The 23,801-nt window shown below is 31.1% G+C and overlaps 1 long non-coding RNA gene across 1 annotated transcript; it reads left to right on the forward strand.

Moving 5' to 3' along the window:
• The first annotated feature begins 22,669 nt into the window (after positions 1–22,669).
• On the forward strand, positions 22,670–23,569 carry LOC119770509. The gene is made up of 3 exons (XR_005278863.1): positions 22,670–22,768; positions 22,951–23,025; positions 23,084–23,569. It is a non-coding gene; the product is annotated as an uncharacterized LOC119770509 (long non-coding RNA).
• Positions 23,570–23,801: the final 232 nt, after the last annotated feature.

Below are 23,801 nucleotides of genomic sequence, written 5' to 3' on the forward strand. Positions count from 1 at the left end.
TTCAAAAGCAAAACACAACCACAGCAAATACTTACGCAATTCATTGTTTTGGTTTTGAAATATGAAAATAATAAATAAAAACTTGAAACAAAACTAAAACCTCTTCTTCTTCTTTTTTCCATCGAAATATCGAGCAGCAACGGTCAATTCAAAAAGGTAAATATTGAAGTGGCTGCGTGCTGCGTGCTTTTGCCGGGGTATGCGTTACTGCGTTACGTTTGCGAAATCGGGGAAACTGGTTTGCGATATCGGAAGCAATGCTTCCTGCTGACGAGTGCAAACCGAGATTTGCGATTTTTAGAGCAAATCGGAAGCAAAGTTTGCGATTCCGCAAATAAAACCGGATTTTGTTCCGTGTAACGTTGTAAAATGTTTGTTCTAGTAAAATCGTAAAACTATGAGAAAAACTGCGATTGGCCAAAAAGTTAATACCGTTGGCTTATAGTCCATGAAATTCCCTAACTTTTGACCTATGGGAGTATGGGTGTTGGAAGCTGTTGCCAAAAGTTATTTAGGGTTTAAAAAAATCCATTTTTAACAGTAATTTGCAAAAGCTATGAGAAAAAGTCAAACCAATCCTAGATGTCTATAGCACATTTTGAAGGGCTTCAAAAGACCTTTCGAATGCATCTAAGAGAGTTGGAATTGATGAAGTTTTACGGAAATGCGAGCAATTTTAAGATTTTTCATGTGTTTTGGACCTCAAACTTCAATGCCCGTTTTACCCCACTTCCCTTTGTCGTATAGGGCTCATATTTGGCATGAGTTCATCTCATGTATAGATAAACAAACCCTGAAAGTTTCATCCAAATCGGAGCACCTCGATGCGACCTGTTTCACATCGGTGAAAAACTCGCTCTTAATTTAACATGAATTACTGAAAAATAAAAACCGAGCATAATTTTCACCAAGTTTAAAGCTTTTATTTTTATTATTTTGTATAAAATTAAGAGTTGTATTCACTTGTCATCATTGTGTAATCATCCGATAAGTCATCATCTACCTAGCCAAATAGTGTAATTTTCACCTTTCACATCCTCTCACTTCATTATTAACAACACAAACTCAACAAATCGACCGCTCACGTTCGAATCCTGACTTCAAATGACAGACGTAAACAAACCCAAGTTCATCTTTTAAATATTCAACCAATTGTTAATTATATTCAACCAACAAAATTTTTGATTTTTCCAAAACCAAAACTAACAGTCGAGCACGTTCATTCGAGTTCGGAAAATCGGTTAGCTTTTTGCCTTTAGCATTTTCAACAAACGGGTTATTAAATTAATATTGAATTTTGGTTATTTTAACTGAAAATTGGCAGTAACAAGTACGTTTTTGTTAAAATTTACGAAAATAAAATCAACAATTTTAATTGTTAAAATTTCTGGGCACGGTGTCTCCGTGTAGAGAAACATGGTCAAAAAATCTGCCGCCGAGTTATGAATTTTTGAAAACATATTTTTACTGAGTCGTTTTGAAGTACGAAGTCAAATCATTCATTAGAGTGAACCAGCCGCCGTCTTTGAGTACGAAGTCAAATCATCCAAAAGAGTCAAACCACCCGCCGACTGAAAAACTCCATATATAATAAGAAATATCAATTTAGTATAAAAACCAGGCTGATATCATGCTTCACTATGCCCATTGATTTCCTCGACTTCGTGTTTTTTTTGGGACGCGCTAAATATGTATGCTTTTTTTATGTTGACACCCACCTAAGAGCTATACAAAACCCCTCGCTTTAAAATTGGAATGTTGATGTTTTAATCTAAAAACGCATGCGCACCACACTTTTTAGAAGAAAACCCGTGACAGATCATACCGTAACGTGTTTAGTTGGAAACTATTACTTTTAGCTTTTACACATGCTTATAACTAGGTTATAGAATTACACCCCTTGTGAAACTTTATTCCTTGTTATACTTTAGTTTGCACCTGTGGAGAAAGGTTTATTATCAAGGTATGATTGCTAACTTAACATATTTGAGCTAAGTGGGGCACACAGTATTCAACTACTGTGAGGTTCCAAATCGACCTAAATAAGAATAACTATTTTGCTGCTAATGGTAGAAGAAATGAGCTTGTGAAAATATGAGGCAAAACTGTTTTTTTTATAGGCATCACAAGAAGATAACAAGAAAGCTTGGATAATTTCAATTCCCGGGAAATTACTTCAAATGCTTCAAAAACTCCATTTATTATTCTCCCTCATAAACCTAGGGCAAAAAGTCATCATATTATGAAGATGAATGAGATAATTTTCAAGTGGGAGGATCAAGTGAAATATCTTGGGCTTGCTTTTGACAAAAATCTTACATACAAGGGTCACATTGAAAGTATACAGGTTATCCAATTATAAAAAGGAATTCTAGACGTTGTCTTAAAAATTAACTAGTAGGGTACGTTATCCATTAGTAGACCTCTTCCCTATAGTGGACCCTCTGAAGGTTTTTTTTGATGAAAAATTCAACAAAATCACAATTTCAAGCGTGTTTTTGTCTACAAATCATTTATTTGGCATGTTCAGCATCATTTAAAGCAATGTTGACTGACACTGCAATGTAATTTTCGCCAAAACATTTGTTTTGAGATCGACATCTGTAATCAGCCCTGGCCACTAGCATTTTCGCAACAAAACAGCATTTCTATTTTATGATGGAATGAACTATCCAATCATTTTTTGACTGACTATTTCACTTCAGTAAGTCGAAATAATGTAAGTTCAAGGAACTTTAATAAAATAAAACGAAGAACTGCTCAACTTAAGGGAATCCAATATAGGACAACGAAAATCCAAACTTTTCCAAAAGTAGACCCCTTTAATTTAACCCACAAAAATGAATAAACTGTGTATTTGAGCAAACATTTTTCTTAAACATGCAATAAATGTTTGTTGTAATCAATCCAATTGCATATATTTCAATCATGAGTATAAATATAGCTGTTTCTTGTTAAAAGAAGGGACCTACATAGGGAAATGAAATGTTCTTGGAGAAATTTCAAGCACTCAAAGTCATTCAAATTTAAGGTTGAAAAACTTGTGGTTTTATATTGGTGCTGGCACGTTTCTTCAACCGAACAATCACACACATAACAAAAACCAACAGATTATTATATACAACAGTTTTACAATGCTTGTAATTGTTATAAATCTCGTTTTTGGTCAAAATTATTTTAAATTGAGAGACATTTCGCCTCTCCATAGAGGCTCTCTAGTTAAAAGCACCACGTTTTTTTTTTGTTGAGCCTTGATACCACTGCGACCAATTAGAGGAATATTGTGGTGAAGCACCACGCTACACTCAAAAAATCTTTCACCACATAGTTGCATGAAAATTCCGGTGGCAGCCAATTGTTGGCCCAAAATATCGTTTTACTTGAATCATGCAACTGTCACCACGCGATCATGTCAACTCTGCTTGATTATCATTATCAAAAAAAAAAAAAATCATGCAGATTACCACAGATTACACTAACACAACCACATGCCACATGAAATCCATGCATGAAAATTTGGGGGCGTGGCATGCAGTCAGCTGGTTTTTTGTTTGCATAATAATCTTGCAACATCCGCATGGAAACATGTATGGAAAAAATCCATACACCTTTTCATGCAACTTTGTGGTGAAAAATTTGTTGGTGTTTGTTAGGATGGTCGGGAAGCTGCATGAATTTCCTGTCTGAAAATTTCGAGCTGAGCGTGCAGGTCTGGAGACGGTCAGTTTGCTGCTGATTCCCATCAACTTCACTTGGTTTCAGCTTTCTTTCTGTGTGTGCCGGAAAACCACAAACATGAAAAAACAGTGACTCTGTTCGTTCTTCAAATCTGCTTGGACTGTTTTTTCGAAGTGAAATTTAGTAAGTATTTTGCGCATCATTTAGTAAAAAAAAGGTTTAATTGTTATATGCATATTTCTAGGCCACTGCTCCTGAATTTTCTACGCACAACCGTCATGGCAAAGTTTGTCCTGAAGCCGTACGCGGACAAGGCCCAGCAGAAACACCCCATCAAGGTCACCAGGGAGCCAAGGAAGCTAGAGAGATGAAGGCGTCTGCCGCGTACGGGAGGAAGTTTGGGCTGCCCTGATAACAGCCCCGCGAGCAGAAAGTGATAAGCCGGAAACATGAACGTTGCGTGCGTGTGTGTTTGTGGTGGAATGTCCGTACGATAAATCGGTTAAACATAAACATGAAAATACGAGTGTTTTGTGATTTATAATGTTGAGATGTGATAAGGTTGTGTTTGAGCGAATAAGCAGAGCGATTTTGAAAATAAAAAGTTAAAAGAGCAACACCATTTTTCATTCAAAAGAAATAATCAATAACAGAAAAAAAAAAAAGTAAACCGCACCCACACACACTTTTAAAACTCATTCGAACATCATGTGACATTTGCTATTCCGATAAGGTAAAGATTGCGTGAATTGGTTGCAACATTGACGTGAAATTCTTGCGATGTGTCATATGACTGTATTGGTTTGTTTAGAATGAATACAGCATAGCCTCCTGAGTTTCACGTAGATTTGGCATGAAAATCCATATGGAAAAAATCACATATATTTTCATGCAGCTTTGCCGGGATCCCGGGCGGAAAGTGAGTTGATGGCGATAACTTCGAACTATCTTGGCTTGTTTATTCGCATCTTGCTGTAAACTCCTCGAGTTATGACGACTTTTGAAACCGACTGCGTATCATGGAAAGTATATTCCATGATCATACTGCATTATCGACAGTTGATATTGAGGTGTTAGTGGTAGTTTTTTTGGACTTAGCAAAAATTTCGAAAATTTTATTTTTTCCAAAATTTCACCCGAACATCATGAAATGATTATTTTGACTTTATTTCAAATTTATGCTGGACTTAGAAAAATTAGCAGTCACTGACATAATTTTCAATTTCCGACACTTAGAATAATGTTCATGAGCTGATATTTTAAAGTTTGATTTTATTTATGCTGGACTTTGACATTTTTGCGTATATTTTTCAATTCTTTACTTTTACAGAAAAAGCATTTTTTGGGACTTAGAAAACTTTTGGGAGTTTGGAAACATGATAAATTATTTTGATGTTTATTTTTGCTTTGAACCAAAATTTCGGAAAAATCGACGAAATTACAGGAAATTTTTGTCCGATTTTTACAAAAAACATCAGTTTGTTCCTAAAATAATGTCCCTTAAAAAACGTCTTCATTGAAATTTTGAAATTCGAAAGTCGGTTTTTAATAATTATAGATATACCCCCTACACGGAACAAAATCCGGCCGGCGGATTCGGAAAAATACTGTGACGAATCCGAAAACAATGCTCGTTTCCGAATTCATCGAAAATGTTTCCAATATTGGAAGCTTTGATTTCGATATTGAAAAAAAATGTTTCCGAAATCGCAAACATCATGTTTGCGGTTCTTTTGTCTGTGCAGCCTACCGCAGCCAATGCGTTACGCTGTCAGATTCAGCTGTTTGTGCACCACTAGCAAAACATAAACAAACAAGAAAAACCGTCGAGAAGGTGCAGATTTCTGCGGGGCCAATATTTTGGCCAAAAATTGATCAAGAATTGGTAGGTAAAATTAGTTCATATTAATTATTGAAATTCTACCTCACTTTCTCTCTTACAGAACAAAAAGTAACAACTAAACCGGCAGAGCAGCGGACGGACATCTGTGCTGTTGAAGCGGAGATTTGGCCACCAGGTCACAAGTCCAAGTGCACGAGCCAGTAATCCGCCTAGAAGCTGCCCACCAAACTACTACGAAGACTTCCGGCAAGTGCACCTACAGCTGCCTGTCCCAAATTTGGCGCAACCGGCGGCGATTTTATAACCACAACAACGCGAAGTTGATACGGTATGGTCGCGCTGCAGCTGTGTGCGTGTGTGTGGTGGTGACCCGGAATTTCGGATGTTTTTGGCATGCGATGCGTTTCTCCTGCCGCCTCCGCTCTCGAGTTAGGCATCGGCATGTCGGATCAAGACTGGGATTGTACTCAGGCGCGTCACCAGCGCGATCACCATCCTTGACGATTTCTACACGGCAAGCTTAGCATCGCTTCGCGCCTGCACCCTTGGGACGCTCGTTGGAAAGGTTGCCAATCGGTGTATGTGTTTGGGATTCACGGTATGCCGAGCATTTCCTTCTGGCCTCGTGCCCTTTACGTGATCCTCCCCGTGTTCGAGGTCCTCCCTATATAACTCTGCGAGCTGCTGGTGACGGTCCGGAGTGAACGGCTCTCTACTGTGGTGCTCGTTGTGTAGGACTTGCGGTTCGCGTGTTGCATACGAGTCCGATATGTGATCGAGCAAACTAAACTAAATTTGAAGGGAAGTGTGATTTGGATCTGATCGATTAGTAAGTTCTGCTTTAACCTATCTGCTGAATGAATATTTGGATGTTGCAACGGTTTTCCTAAAAACAATCTCGTCAAATTTCTAAATATCCGTAGTAACAGTTCAAAAGGGCGATACTGCGATTGTAAACAAGGTTTATATCCCCCTCTTACTTGACGTGAAGTGTCACTTGAGCAAAGGGACAGACTGCTTGTTTACAATCGCAGATTCGCCCTATTGAACTGCTACGAGGGATATACTAAAATTAATAATTAGAAAAATTGCCTAATATAAGTCATATTGTTGCCAACCTATTTTTATAATTCTTCTCTGCCTTCATTTACAATTTTCACAAAAATCAGAGGATAAGAAATATAATACTTAAAATCTAAATTATCATTGAAAAACCTTAAGAAGCGTTTGTAAACTATTACGAATATAGATTATCAGGTTTGATTTGGCTTTCAATGAATACAAACTTTTAAATCTTTTTATAATTTATAAATTTAGAAATCACAGATCGTAAAAAAAGATATTGATTGATTGCAACATTGACATTTTGCAATTTGATGCCAGTTCAAATTCAAAATTTTTAAAATTCAAATATTCTAAAATTCTTAAATCTGACAATCTAAAATTCAGAAATCAAGAAATTTAGAAATTCTCAAATTTAGAAATCAAGAAATCCACAATTTAAGAAATTCATAAATTTAGAAACTCAAAGATTCAAAAATTTGGACATTATAAAATTCTGAAATTTCCAAATTCAGAAATCCACAATTTTGAAAGTTTATGAATTCATAAATTCAGAAGCTCAAAAATTCAAAAATTAGAAAGAAAGAAAGGAAGGAAAAAATTTCCCAATTTAGGAATGCACAATTTTAGGAATTTAAAAATTCAGAAATTCATGAATTTAATTCTAAAATTCCAAAATTCTAAAATTCTAAAATTCTAAAATTCTAAAATTCTAAAATTCTAAAATTCTAAAATTCTAAAATTCTAAAATTCTAAAATTCTAAAATTCTAAAATTCTAAAATTCTAAAATTCTAAAATTCTAAAATTCTAAAATTTAAAATTCTAAAATTTAAAATTCTAAAATTCTAAAATTCTAAAATTCTAAAATTCTAAAATTTAAAATTCTAAAATTCTAAAATTCTAAAATTTAAAATTCTAAAATTCTAAAATTTAAAATTTAAAATTCTAAAATTTTAAAATTTAAAATTCTAAAATTCTAAAATTTAAAATTTAAAATTTAAAATTTAAAATTCTAAAATTTAAAATTCTAAAATTCTAAAATTTAAAATTTAAAATTTAAAATTTAAAATTCTAAAATTTAAATTTAAAATTTAAAATTCTAAAATTTAAAATTCTAAAATTTAAAATTCTAAAATTTAAAATTCTAAAATTCTAAAATTTAAAATTCTAAAATTCTAAAATTCTAAAATTCTAAAATTTAAAATTTAAAATTTAAAATTCTAAAATTCTAAAATTCTAAAATTCTAAAATTCTAAAATTTAAAATTCTAAAATTTAAAATTTAAAATTTAAAATTTAAAATTAAAATTTAAAATTTAAAATTTAAAATTTAAAATTTAAAATTTAAAATTCAAAATTCTAAATTTAAAATTCTAAAATTCTAAAATTCTAAAATTCTAAAATTTAAAATTTAAAATTCTAAAATTTAAAATTTAAAATTTAAAATTCTAAAATTTAAAATTTAAAATTTAAAATTTAAAATTTAAAATTCTAAAATTCTAAAATTCTAAAATTTAAAATTCTAAAATTCTAAAATTTAAAATTTAAAATTCTAAAATTTAAAATTTAAAATTTAAAATTCTAAAATTCTAAAATTCTAAAATTCTAAAATTTAAAATTTAAAATTCTAAAATTCTAAAATTCTAAAATTTAAAATTTAAAATTTAAAATTCTAAAATTTAAAATTCTAAAATTTAAAATTTAAAATTTAAAATTTAAAATTTAAAATTTAAAATTTAAAATTCTAAAATTCTAAAATTTAAAATTTAAAATTTAAAATTTAAAAATTTAAAATTTAAAATTCTAAAATTCTAAAATTTAAAATTTAAAATTTAAAATTCTAAAATTTAAAATTCTAAAATTTAAAATTTAAAATTTAAAATTTAAAATTCTTAAAATTTAAAATTTAAAATTTAAAATTCTAAAATTTAAAATTTAAAATTCTAAAATTTAAAATTCTAAAATTTAAAATTTAAAATTTAAAATTTAAAATTCTAAAATTCTAAAATTTAAAATTCTAAAATTCTAAAATTCTAAAATTCTAAAATTCTAAAATTTAAAATTTAAAATTCTAAAATTTAAAATTCTAAAATTCTAAAATTCTAAAATTTAAAATTTAAAATTTAAAATTCTAAAATTCTAAAATTTAAAATTCTAAAATTTAAAATTTAAAATTCTAAAATTTAAAATTTAAAATTCTAAAATTCTAAAATTCTAAAATTTAAAATTCTAAAATTTAAAATTTAAAATTTAAAATTCTAAAATTTAAAATTTAAAATTTAAAATTCTAAAATTTAAATTTAAAATTTAAAATTTAAAATTTAAATTTAAAATTTAAAATTTAAAATTTAAAATTTAAAATTTAAAATTTAAAATTTAAAATTTAAAATTTAAAATTCTAAAATTTAAAATTTAAAATTTAAAATTTAAAATTTAAAATTCTAAAATTTAAAATTTAAAATTTAAAATTTAAATTTATTTAAAATTCTAAAATTTAAAATTTAAAATTTAAAATTTAAAATTTAAAATTTAAAATTTAAAATTCTAAAATTCTAAAATTCTAAAATTCTAAAATTCTAAAATTCTAAAATTTAAATTTAAAATTTAAAATTCTAAAATTTAAAATTTAAAATTTAAAATTTAAAATTTAAAATTTAAAATTCTAAAATTCTAAAATTTAAAATTTAAAATTTAAAATTTAAAATTCTAAAATTTAAAATTTAAAATTTAAAATTTAAAATTTAAAATTCTAAAATTTAAAATTCTAAAATTTAAAATTCTAAAATTTAAAATTTAAAATTCTAAAATTTAAAATTTAAAATTTAAAATTCTAAAATTTAAAATTCTAAAATTCTAAAATTCTAAAATTCTAAAATTCTAAAATTCTAAAATTTAAAATTTAAAATTCTAAAATTTAAAATTTAAAATTCTAAAATTTAAAATTTAAAATTTAAAATTCTAAAATTTAAAATTCTAAAATTTAAAATTCTAAAATTTAAAATTTAAAATTCTAAAATTTAAAATTAAAATTCTAAAATTTAAAATTTAAAATCCTAAATTCAGAAATTCAAAATTCAGAAATTCAGAAATTCAGAAATTCAGAAATTCAGAAATTCAGAAATTCAGAAATTCAGAAATTCAGAAATTCAGAAATTCAGAAATTCAGAAATTCAGAAATTCAGAAATTCAGAAATTCAGAAATTCAAAATTCAGAAATTCAGAAATTCAGAAATTCAGAAATTCAGAAATTCAGAAATTCAGAAATTCAGAATTCAGAAATTCAGAAATTCAGAAATTCAGAAATTCAGAAATTCAGAAATTCAGAAATTCAAATTCAGAAATCCAAATTCAGAATACTGAAATTCCTAAATCAAAATTCTGAAATTCGATATTCAGAAATTCCAAAATTACAAAATTACAAAATTACAAAATTACAAAATTACAAAATTACAAAATTACAAAATTACAAAATTACAAAATTACAAAATTACAAAATTACAAAATTACAAAATTACAAAATTACAAAATTACAAAATTACAAAATTACAAATTACAAAATTACAAAATTACAAAATTACAAAATTACAAAATTACAAAATTACAAAATTACAAAATTACAAAATTACAAAATTACAAAATTACAAAATTACAAAATTACAAAATTACAAAATTACAAAATTACAAAATTACAAAATTACAAAATTACAAAATTACAAAATTACAAAATTACAAAATTACAAAATTACAAAATTACAAAATTACAAAATTACAAAATTACAAAATTTACAAAATTACAAAATTACAAAATTACAAAATTACAAAATTACAAAATTACAAATTACAAAATTACAAAATTACAAAATTACAAAATTACAAAATTACAAAATTACAAAATTACAAAATTACAAAATTACAAAATTACAAAATTACAAAATTACAAAATTACAAATTACAAAATTACAAAATTACAAAATTACAAAATTACAAATTACAAAATTACAAAATTACAAAATTACAAAATTACAAATTACAAAATTACAAAATTACAAAATTACAAAATTACAAAATTACAAAATTACAAAATTACAAAATTACAAAATTACAAAATTACAAAATTACAAAATTACAAAATTACAAAATTACAAACAATACAAAATTACAAAATTACAAAATTAAAATTACAAATTACAAAATTACAAAATTACAAAATTACAAAATTACAAAATTACAAAATTAAAATTAAAATTATAAATTCAACGAAATTCAAATTTGAAATTACAAAATTCCAAATTCCAAGACAATTCCGATATTCCAATATTCTAAATATCCGAAACGGAATTCCAAAATTCCGAAATACCTAAATTCTGAAATTTCTAAATTCCGGAATTCAGAAATAAGAAATTCAGATATTCTGTCGCCAGACATTTAGTGTGAGAACAGTAATATTAATTTTGTATTTTATAATATTTTGAACATTTTGTTTTGTTTCAAAATTACAAAATTACAAAATTACAAAATTACAAAATTACAAAATTACAAAATTACAAAATTACAAAATTACAAAATTACAAAATTACAAAATTACAAAATTACAAAATTACAAAATTACAAAATTACAAAATTACAAAATTACAAAATTACAAAATTACAAAATTACAAAATTACAAAATTACAAAATTACAAAATTACAAAATTACAAATTACAAAATTACAAAATTACAAAATTACAAATTACAAAATTACAAAATTACAAAATTACAAAATTACAAAATTACAAAATTACAAAATTACAAAATTACAAAATTACAAAATTACAAAATTACAAAATTACAAAATTACAATAATTACAAAATTACAAAATTACAAAATTACAAAATTACAAAATTACAAAATTACAAAATTACAAAATTACAAAATTACAAAATTACAAAATTACAAAATTACAAAATTACAAATTACAAAATTACAAAATTACAAAATTACAAAATTACAAAATTACAAAATTACAAAATTACAAAATTACAAAATTACAAAATTACAAAATTACAAAATTACAAAATTACAAAATTACAAATTACAAAATTACAAAATTACAAAATTACAAAATTACAAAATTACAAAATTACAAAATTACAAAATAACAAAATTACAAAATTACAAAATTACAAAATTACAAAATTACAAAATTACAAAATTACAAAATTACAAAATTACAAAATTACAAAATTACAAAATTACAAAATTACAAAATTACAAAATTACAAAATTACAAAATTACAAAATTACAAAATTACAAAATTACAAAATTACAAAATTACAAAATTACAAAATTACAAAATTACAAAATTACAAAATTACAAAATTACAAAATTACAAAATTACAAAATTACAAAATTACAAAATTACAAAATTACAAAATTACAAATTACAAAATTACAAAATTACAAAATTACAAAATTACAAAATTACAAAATTACAAAATTACAAAATTACAAAATTACAAATTTACAAAATTACAAAATTACAAAATTACAAAATTACAAAATTACAAAATTACAAAATTACAAAATTACAAAATTACAAAATTACAAAATTACAAAATTACAAAATTACAAAATTACAAAATTACAAAATTACAAAATTACAAAATTACAAAATTACAAAATTACAAAATTACAAAATTGTAAAATTCCGAAATACCGAAATTCAAAATTCTGAAATTACAAAATTCCAAAATTCCAAGACAATTCCGATATTCCAATATTCTAAATATCCGAAATTCCGGAATTCCAAAATTCTGAAATACCTAAATTCTGAAATTTCTAAATTCTAAAATTCCGGAATTCAGAAATAAGAAATTCAGATATTCTGTCGCCAGACATTTAGTGTGAGAACAGTAATATTAATTTTGTATTTTTTTATAATATTTTTTGAACATTTTGTTTTTGTTTCATCTTTTGCAGTCTACGCTTCGCGATTGCAGCGTGAATTCGGCAATCGCCTTGACAGAAGCGGTCCTACTGCTGACGAAGATTCCGTCCCGCCAGCAGGGCGTCCAGATCGGGGACTCGTTCCAAGTGGACAAAATTCTAGCAGAGGCCGCTCCCCTCAAGTCGATCCTCGAGGTGAATGTCGGATTTGAAACCACGATCGTGACCTAGGCGCCTTCGTTGCTCTCGTGTGGCGCCAGATGCTCCAGAGTCACTCGGACTCCGGCATGAACCTAAATCCGCACCAGAACCTTTCCTGAAGGCACGAAGAGGACACGAGCAACAACTAGGGTCAACTCACTGCGCGGTGTCATGAAACTGAGTCTAAATCCGGTGCTGGCAATCAACCAGATCCACGGACCGAGCACGCTGCATCGGTCTCAACAACACCTATATCCGGGAGGTTCCACCACCGACGTCACCAAATACGAAAAGGAGGCTAAGAACCGGAACTCGCACATCCTTCTGCAGAAAAAAAAAACGCAAAACGCCGACACGATCACATAAAACATCGCCACCGCAGTCCGGTACCGACCACAAAGACTCAACAAGTGCACGGCGCCTATGCCTTCTCCTCCTACTACTGCTAGCACCGGAACTCATGTCACGGGAAGCACCGTGCCAACGGAACCGACGGCACCCACCAGTTTCCACCTGCACCACGGACATCAAGGCAGATTTGTCCTGCCAGATAAGAATTGTCACCAGTCAGTGTCATAGTAAACCACCAACGCAATTTCTTAATTTGTCATTGAAATAAATATGAATAAAAAAAATAAAAGTTAGCAACCTCTTCTTCTTCTTATTTCCATCCAAAATTCGAAAAGCAACGGTCAATTCAAAAGTAAATATTGCAGTGGCTGCGTGCTGCATGCTTTGGCAGGCATGCGTTACGGCGTTACGTTTGCGATATCGAAAATCACCGTTTGCGATATTGGAAGCAATGCTTCCTGCTGACGGTGTGAACGGAGGTTTGCGATTAGTAGAGCAAATCGGAAGCAAAGTTTGCGATTCCGCAAACCGGATTTTGTTCCGTGTACAAAAATCGTTCCGGCACTTAGAAAATTTACGGGATCCGTATCACGACAAGATTTTTGGTAGAATTTATTTGATTTTTTGGACTTAGCAAAATTTTGGCTTTCGACCAGTAAAATATTTTCAACACTTAAAATTTTTCGAGAACAGGAAACTTAAAAAAAATTGGGACATAGAAAATTTTTGGGAGTTTAGAAACATGATAAATTATGTTGATGTTTATTTTTGCTTTGAACCAAAATTTCGGAAAAATCGTCGAAATTACAGGAAATTTTCGTCCGATTTTTACAAAAACATCAGTTTGTTCCTAAAATAATGTCCCTAAAAAAACGTCTTCATTGAAATTTTGAAATTCGAAAGTCGGTTTTTAATAATTATTGATATACCCCCTACAAAAATCGTTCCGGCACTTAGAAAATTTACGGGATCCGTATCACGACAAGATTTTTGGTAGAATTTATTAGATTTTCAGGACTTTGCGAAATTTTTGCTCTCATCCAGTTGAAAATTTTTCAACATTTTGAAAAATTATTTTGATAAGAAACATTACCAGGCTTTTTGAAATTTTACTGTGCATTTTTGGACTTATGCAATTTTAGGAATATTTTCATAAACTTTTATTTTTAATTTAAAAAAAAATGGAATATAGAGACTTTGGATTTTTCGTGATTTGGAAAATTATTGTGACATTTTGGCAATTCAACGCTTTCTCCACAATTTTTTTAATGAGTTTTTAAAGTAAAATAATTTTTCAACTTTGAAAAATCTTGTTTTGATGTAGGTGCCTATCCAGCTTTTTAAGCGAAAATGGCGTTTGAATGGTGAACGCCCGAAATGTCAAAATCACGCAGTGGTACCAACATTACGATATAAGTGTGCCATGGCATGACAGCCACATTTGTTTTTCTAATGTTGGTGCTACTGCGCGATTTTGACATATCGGACGTTCAACATTCGAACGCCATCTTCGCTTAAAAACCTGGATATTCCTGCAATATTACTCATATTTGTGAAGAGGAAGAAGGGGGGGGGGGGTGTCTGAATTGTGGCGGGTGCATTCAAAACCAATAAAATTATTTTGGGATCAAAATCTACTTTATGAACTTGATATGATTTTTGGAAGATTTCAGTTGTTTGCTACTATAAACTCAACTTGATGTGGCATTGTTGGTCAAATAAACTCAACAAGATTTTTCGCAGATACACCTCGAACAATTTATGTTCGTGGCCATGTTCGGTTATCTCTTAACCATACCCTGGGGTGAACTTGACTTGTTCGTGTTTTTACGAACATGGGTAGATTTTTCCAAGATGCAACTTTCTGCCCGGGATCCCGGCCCGGGTCCACAGTAAAATTTCAAAAAGCCTGGTAATGTTTCTTATCAAAATAATTTTTCAAAATGTTGAAAAATTTTCAACTGGCTGAGAGCAAAAATTTCGCAAAGTCCTGAAAATCTAATAAATTCTACCAAAAATCTTGTCGTGATACGGATCCCGTAAATTTTCTAAGTGCCGGAACGATTTTTCTAGGGGTATATCAATAATTAAAAACCGACTTTCGAATTTCAAAATTTCAATGAAGACGTTTTGTCAGGGACATTATTTTAGGAACAAACTGATGTTTTTTTCAAAAATCGGACAAAAATTTCCTGTAATTTCGACGAATTTTCCGAAATTTTGGTTCAAAGCAAAAATAAACATCAAAATATTTTATCATGTTTCCAAATTCCCAAAAATTTTCTAAGTCCCAATTTTTTTCGGTTTCCTCATCTCGAAAAATTTCTAAGTGTTGAAAATATTTTACTGGCCGAAAGCCAAAATTTTGCTAAGTCCAAAAAATCAAATAAATTCTACCAAAAATCTTGTCGTGATACGGATCCCGTAAATTTTCTGAGTGCCGGAACGATTTTTGTAGGGGGTATATCAATAATTATTAAAAACCAACTTTCGAATTTCAAAATTTCAATGAAAACGTTTTGTTAGGGACATTATTTTAGGAACAAACTGATGTTTTTGTAAAAATCGGACGAAAATTTCCTGTAATTTCCACGATTTTTCCGAAATTTTGGTTCAAAGCAAAAATAAACATCAAAATAATTTATCATGTTTCTAAACTCCCAAAAATTTTCTAAGTCCCAATTTTTTTCAGTTTCCTGTTCTCGAAAAATTTTAAGTGTTGAAAATATTTTACTGGTCGAAAGCCAAAATTTTGCTAAGTCCAAAAAATCAAATAAATTCTACCAAAAATCTTGTCGTGATACGGATCCCGTAAATTTTCTAAGTGCCGGAACGATTTTTCTGGGGGGTATATCAATAATTATTAAAAACCGACTTTCGAATTTCAAAATTTCAATGAAGACGTTTTGTTAGGGACATTATTTTAGGAACAAACTGATGTTTTTGTAAAAATCGGACAAAATTTCCTGTAATTTCGTAGATTTTCCGAAATTTTGGTTCAAAGCAAAAATAAACATCAAAATAATTTATCATGTTTCCAAACTCCCAAAAATTTTCTAAGTCCCAAAAAAATGCTTTTTCTATAAAAGTAAAGAATTGAAAAATATACGCAAAATGTCAAAGTCCAGCATAAATAAAATCAAACTTTAAAATATCAGCTTATGAAAATTATTCTAAGTGTCGGAAATTGAAAATTATGTCAGTGACAGCTAATTTTTCTAAGTCCAGCATAAATTTGAAATAAAGTCAAAATAATCATTTCATGATGTTCGGGTGAAATTTTGGAAAAAATAAAATTTTCGAAATTTTGCTAAGTCCAAAACTACCACTAACACCTCAATATCAACTGTAGATAATGTATGATCATGGAATATACTTTCCATGATACGCAGTCGGTTTCAAAAGTCGTCATAACTCGAGGAGTTTACAGCAAGATGCGAATAAACAAGCCAAGATAGTTCGAAGATGCCCACCAACTTATGTTCCCATGAAAGTTATCATCTTCCTGAAAACTTGACATGTTCGCAAAAACACAAACATGTCATACCTGTTAACTTCCAGTTAAGAGTTACCCGGGCAGAAAGTTACATCTTCCTGAAAACTTGTCATGTTCGCAAAAACACAAACATGTCAAGTACCTGTTAACTTCCAGTTAAGAGTTAATCAAACATAAACGCGAACATAATTTACTCTACGCATATCAAAAAATTATCAACTTAAGTTCGTGTTGGAAACTTCAAATTATCATGCTATGGTGCGGAAAAATATCATCCATAAACATAAAATTATCCCGACCAGTTCATTTTTCCTGGAAAATATGGGGCGAAAATATCATACAAAAACATAAAAGTATCATAACAAGTTGTGATGTTTCCAGATATTTTTTTTCTGTAATAATTTGGTTGCTTTAGAAAGCGTAATACACAGTAAGAAGATATAAGTTTCATATAGACTGTTTTTCAATTGTATTTTAATAAAACAAATTAATTTAATGATATAATGTGATTTTCTAGTAAAATTTATTTTTATTAAATAAGCCTAAAATTAAAAACTATAGCAAACAATTATAAAATCATAGAAAATCGATAATTGAACATTGAAATGATTCGCTTTTACCTTCATTTGACAGCTGTTTTTGCGATCTTTCGAATGCTGTATCGAACAACTGCAAATTTTATCGTTTTATATCAAGTTTTTGAAGAAAAACTTCGACCCTTGAAATCTACAAATTCGGAACACTTTTTTCTAACGATGTAAACAATCTTTTTTATCGCTCCAGGGGTACATATTTTTATAAAAATAATGACTTCACATTCTGAAACCAGTAAAACTCATGCTTAGTAATGTTTTATGAATGGTCTGCTAACTTTTTTGTGAAAATATCAGTTAAATTCAGGTGTTCCACAATTGTGGGAGGCACAATAACATCCCACAATTATGGAACAGGCAATTTGGTAGCAGCGATTTGCTGCTCTGAATAAAATAGTCTCGAAATGCAGTTTTTTGTTTTAAAAGTACTACTTATATTAATGAAATAGCAAAAGAATGTCCAAATAAAGGTCCTAAAAATAGTAGGGTACACAGAAAAGATGCATTTGGCATGCTTTTGACAAATTATCACAAAAGTGTTCCGAATTTGTGGGTGTTCCGAATATGTGGGATGACTGTATCATTTGCCGTATAATTCGAATTAATTCAAAGTTTAGTGTGAATAAGTAAGGCACACATTTGGTACACATTTTATTTAAAGTTTTTGTCACTCCTCCCTTCGAAGTTTGCCCGAAAAATCAGGGGGCAACAAAAATTACATCCAAAATTGTATACTACTAACAATATTAAAACAAATCAAACTTTTGTAAAGCCAAGTCAAAGAAAAAGCTTCGAAAATCTGTACAATTGAACTAAACAAATCAATAATGTACTAATTTATTTGCATTGGCCGCTGAAAATTTTCCTGAAATTCTAGCAAACCTATTTGAAAGTGTAGAAATTTGTAAATATTGTCAAGGCGGAAGCGTTACAACTGGGCTACGTGGCTCGGTCTTATACAAACATTTAAATTTATAAAATTCCCAAACATTAAAAAAAAAACAAAAATATGGTCTTTCAAGGAAAGAAACTAAAAAATATATGCAATCCTTATCAATAAATAATTTATTTTAAGAATTTTATATCAATCTGTCAAAAGTCAAAAATGTGTATTCAAAATCAGCATAAATAACAGAATGAAAAACTGAACTTTGCTAAACAAACATTGAAATGTTTGAAAGAATTTCTAAACTGAAGTGATAGGTTCACTTTGAAATAATAATTCTCGTACTTACCTTGTTAATCCTCTTCAAATGCATCCAGAGAGCATATGATTGCAGCACAATCCATTTTTGCAGCTGATTGGTCAAAGTAAACAAAATTCTAGAAGCCGAATGTCCAGAAAATGCCCGTTGGTAGATCTGTAAGAGAAAATAAAACACAAAGCATCAATTCTCAAACAAAATTTATGGAATAATTAAAAATTCAATAGTAAACAAAGAAAAAGAAAACAAGCAATACTTATCTGAGTTTTAAAAATCGTCGAAAAATATTTGTCGGTTGACTAGTAGAACCAACATCTGTAGCCACTTTAGGTGGACTCATCTTCCTCCGTGAAACTTCTTGCGAGTCACACAATTTAATCATCTCCTCCGGAATCACAAGAGGAAGGTTCAGAAACGTAAACAATCACACGCACGGACCAAATACGGTTCCTCCACAAATCGCGATTCTGATGACGCGACGACACAAACCAAAACAAATCGAAACTGCTGTTTTCCTCCACCGAGAACTGTCAAATTCGCCAAAATCATTCCGACGTTGATCCGCGTCTTGATAGCACCTGCTGGAGGAGGAGGAGGAATGATGACCAGCGACATGCAGGCAGGAGGATTTCGATTCTGCGAACTGCGGCTTTGTCATGCACCCGCTAACGTAACTTTTTCTTCTCCAACGAGCCACAAAAACATTAACTTTCACATAAATAACAACATTTCGCAACTCTCACATAAAACGACACCAACGAACGCACATTCCCACGGCCAAAATACGCACTTACAACCCGCGGCGATTCGCGGGCTGTTGTTAATCAGTGGAAAACTACTGCACCAAAAACGTAAACAAACCCTTGTCCCTTGTCCTGGCGAATCCGCCAAAATCCTTTCCTCGTTAATCCACAGCAGCATCTTGGGCAAGAGAATTACTTTTCTGGTGCAGCGGCTTGGCCGAAACTTTCCTTGCACCCGTCAACACGGAGCGAAACTTTTCTTCGCCCCCAGGCACAAAAACACAAACAATCACTTAAACACAACATATCACGGCTCCCGAACGCCACGGAACGGACGAACACACACTTCGGCCACAGAACGTACTCACAACCCGCGGCGATTCGCGGACTACAATTTATCCGTGGAAAACTACTGCGCGAAAACGTAAACAAACCAGCCCGCCACGAACGCAAAAGCTGTCTGTCTGCCGATTGCCGATTCCTGTCACGACATGTCGCGCGCGTTGCGTGCGAGCAGTGAACGAAAGAAGAGAGAAAAGAGAGAGTGAGCGAGCGCGTGGGCTCATTTTTGCGCTTTGCGATGAAATTTTATATGCGGTAAAATACTTTTTAATGTGATTAGTTTAACTAGTGTATTTAAAGTAAATTAAAGTGGAAAAAAAGTCAATAAAAATGTCCATTAACAAAACTGCCATTTTAGCTAAGTCCCGCTTGAAAAAAAATAACCTTGTAAATCATCTCATAATCCCGGGTTTTCAAAAATATTCTAAGTGTAGGAAAAGTGAAGTGAAAATTTTGCTAAGTCCAGCAAAAACAAGATAAAACAAAATAATATCATCTCATGATAAAGATTTCGAAATTTTTCTAAGTCCCAAAATAATTTGGCTTTCGAAATTTTGCTAAGTCCAGTGAAAACATGATAAAACAAAATAATATCATCTCATGATAAAGAGGTCAATTTTTTTTCTAAGTCCCAAAATAATTCGACTTTCGATTTTTTTTCTAAGTCCGGTAATATCATGAGAAAATTAAAATTTATCAACTGATGATAAAAGGTCTACAAACATAGAAAGGAACATAGATTTCGGCGCGCATTTTAAGAGTTTTTGGAACAAATATCAAACATGCTATGATATCAAAAACAACTCAAGTTATTTTTTTGTTCGTCCCATGATGCGACTTTCTGCCCGGGTACCCGGGCGGAAAGTGAGTTGGTGGCGAAAACTTCGAACTATCTTGCCTTGTTTATTCGCATCTTGCTGTAAACTCCTCGAGTTATGACGACTTATGAAACCGACTGCGTATCATGGAAAGTATATTCCATGATCATACTGCATTATCTACAGTTGATATTGAGCTCTTAGTGGTAGTTTTTTTGGACTTGGACAAAAATTTCGAAAATTTTATTTTTTCCAAAATTTTACCCGAACATCATGAAATGATTATTTTGACTTTATTTCAAATTTATGCTGGACTTAGCAAAATTTGCAGTCACTGACAGAATTTTCAATTTCCGACACATAGAATAATTTTCATGAGCTGATATTTTAAAATTTGATTTTATTTATGCTGGACTTTGAAATTTTTGCGTATATTCTTTAATTCTTTACTTTTTACAGAAAAAGCATTTTTTTGGGACTTAGAAAATTTTCGGGAGGTTGGAAACATGATAAATTATTTTGATGTTTATTTTTGCTTTGAACCAAAATTTCGGAAAAATCGACGAAATTACAGGAAATTTTTGTCCGATTTTTACAAAAACATCAGTTTGTTCCTAAAATAATGTCCCTAACAAAACGTCTTCATTGAAATTTTGAAATTCGAAAGTCGGTTTTAATAATTATTGATATACCCCTACAAAAATCGTTCCGGCACTTAGAAAATTTACGGGATCCGTATCACGACAAGATTGTTGGTAGAATTTATTAGATTTTCAGGACTTTGCGAAATTTTTGCTCTCAGCCAGTTGAATATTTTTCAACATTTTGAAAAAATATTTTGATAAGAAACATTACCAGGCTTTTGAAATTTTACTGTGGATTTTGGACTTATGCAATTTTAGGAATATTTTCATAGACTTTTATTTTTAATTTAAAAAAATGGAATATAGAGACTTTGGATTTTTCGTGATTTGGAAAATTATTGTGACATTTTGGCAATTCAAGGCTTTCTCCACAATTTTTAATGAGTTTTAAAGTAAAATAATTTTTCAACTTTGAAAAATCTTGTTTTGATGTAAGTGCGTATATTCCAGCAATATTACTCATATTTGTGAAGAGGAAGAAGGAGGGGGGGTCTGAATAGTGGCGGGGTGCATTAAAAACCATTAAAATTATTTTTGGGATCAAAATCTACTTTATGAACTTGATATGATTTTTGGAAGATTTCAGTTGTTTGCTACTATAAACTCAACTTGATGTGGCATTGTTGGTCAAATAAACTCAACAAGATTTTTCGCAGATACACCTCGAACAATTTATGTTCGTGGCCATGTTCGGTTATCTCTTAACCATACCCTGGGGTGAACTTGACTTGTTCGTGTTTTTACAAACATGGGTAGATTTTTCCAAGATGCAACTTTCTGCCCGGGTAATCAAACATAAACGCGAACATAATTTACTCTACGCATATCAAAAAATTATCAACTTAAGTTCGTGTTGGAAACTTCAAATTATCATGCTATGGTGCGGAAAAATATCATCCATAAACATAAAATTATGCCGACCAGTTCAATTTTTTCCTGGAAAAATATGGGGCGAAAAATATCATACAAAAACATAAAAGTATCATAACAAGTTGTGATGTTTCCAGATATTTTTTTTCTGTAATAATTTGGTTGCTTTAGAAAGCGTAATACACAGTAAGAAGATATAAGTTTCATATAGACTGTTTTTCAATTGTATTTTAATAAAACAAATTAATTTAATGATATAATGTGATTTTCTAGTAAAATTTATTTTTATTAAATAAGCCTAAAATTAAAAACTATAGCAAACAATCTGCTGGAAGACTAAACATAATGACAATCTAAATTTTTAAAAATATTTGTATACAGTCATCCCTCATATTAGGAACAGTTCACAGATCGGCCAATATTAAAAAAATCATAGAAAATCGATAATTGAACATAATGATTCGCTTTTACCTTCATTTGAAAGCTGTTTTTGCGATCTTTCGAATGCTGTATCGAACAACTGCAAATTTTATCGTTTTATATCAAGTTTTTGAAGAAAAACTTTGACCCTTGAAATCTACAAATTGTAACATTTAATTCCGCGAGAAGAAAAACTCCGCCCAGACCCTAGCGGAGACGCAGAACACGCGAGTTCCCAACTGCTCGAATTCGCTTGATCTGGGCGGGTCGCACTGGTTTGCCTCCCGAAGATGAGACGATGATGATTAGGATGAGATAATATTTCATCAGTTCGGTGACGCAAACAGTGATTTCCGCTGATGAGCCTTCTATCCCTTTGTCCACCCACCTTTCCTCCTAGCACCCCAAACCTTAAATAGCCATAAGTCGTTCATATACGCAGCAAGCAAGTCGCAAGTTTAGTTTTACCCCGATCACCGTCGTCGCGAGTAAGGAGTGTACGAGAAAGTACGAAGAGAAGTGTAAAGTGTTCTAATCGACAGAGGAAGACCTGGACGATTAATAAGCCAAACGTAAGTTTGTACTCGCTAGGTGTTCGCGATCTAATCCGCTTCCCCACCTCAGGCCCCGAATCGTCCCTGGTTCGCCGCGTGCTACGGCACGGTCAAAAGCGTGATTAAGCCAAAACCATTGTAAGTTATGAAGCGCTAGAAAAGTCAAACCGTTGTTAAAGTTGAATTAAACCATTAAACAGGTGCGGACGTCACCATCGCACTGAACCAGAAAGTCGCCGTCGGCGACTTCGCCGCTGTTAGGGCATATCCAAGCAGTAAGTTCACTTAAATGGTAGAATTGATTCGAAATTAACAGTAGCCACGACTTTAAAGGTTTCATTATTAGACGGTGATCGAAAGTGAGAAAGAGTGTGAACAGTTCTCCCCAGAATCCAACTAAGAAGAAGGTAACTTGCGACCAGGTAGAATTGCGGTTAAGTAAGTGCTAAGATAACCCTCTCATTCAAAGGTTGACGTGCGGGGCTCAAAGAGCGCGGCGCGCACGCGCACGTGGCAACGCGACAATTTCGCACCTGGGCTGACTAAGCCCGCGCACAGCACGTGCCGGCAAGTACGACTCGTGCCATCTAGCCTTCAGCTTCCAGCAACCTGACCACGTGTAGCGCCACTAACACCATCGATTAAGCCCCCCGCGAGGTCAAGGCAATAACGCGTCGTTCACGCGTGCAGCGCCGGTTCCCGTAGGAGTCCACATTGCCGACTCTGAGCCAAAGGGCTACGGCGCACGTGAGTTTTGCTCTCCGTAGGAGGCCGAGCCAAACCCTCTGAGCAAAAGGAAGCAACAACTCGCACGAACGGCAACAGCGTTACCCTTAACCACCTCGCCAAGCGACGTCAACGCGCACGATCGAGACGGAAAGACATCCGCCGGCCAAGGCCCGCGATACGTGATCGCTTCGTGAAGGAATCGTTTCTCTGCCAACCGTACGTGAAGCACCATTGGGTCCAGCGCGTCGTCACACGTGCCTGGCGTCAGACCTGTAGGAGTCCACGCCACCGGCTCTGAGCAAAAGGGTCTCGACGCAATCGA

The sequence above is a fragment of the Culex quinquefasciatus genome, chromosome 3 (assembly GCF_015732765.1).
Source record: "Culex quinquefasciatus strain JHB chromosome 3, VPISU_Cqui_1.0_pri_paternal, whole genome shotgun sequence".
NCBI classification, from domain to species: domain Eukaryota; kingdom Metazoa; phylum Arthropoda; class Insecta; order Diptera; family Culicidae; genus Culex; species Culex quinquefasciatus.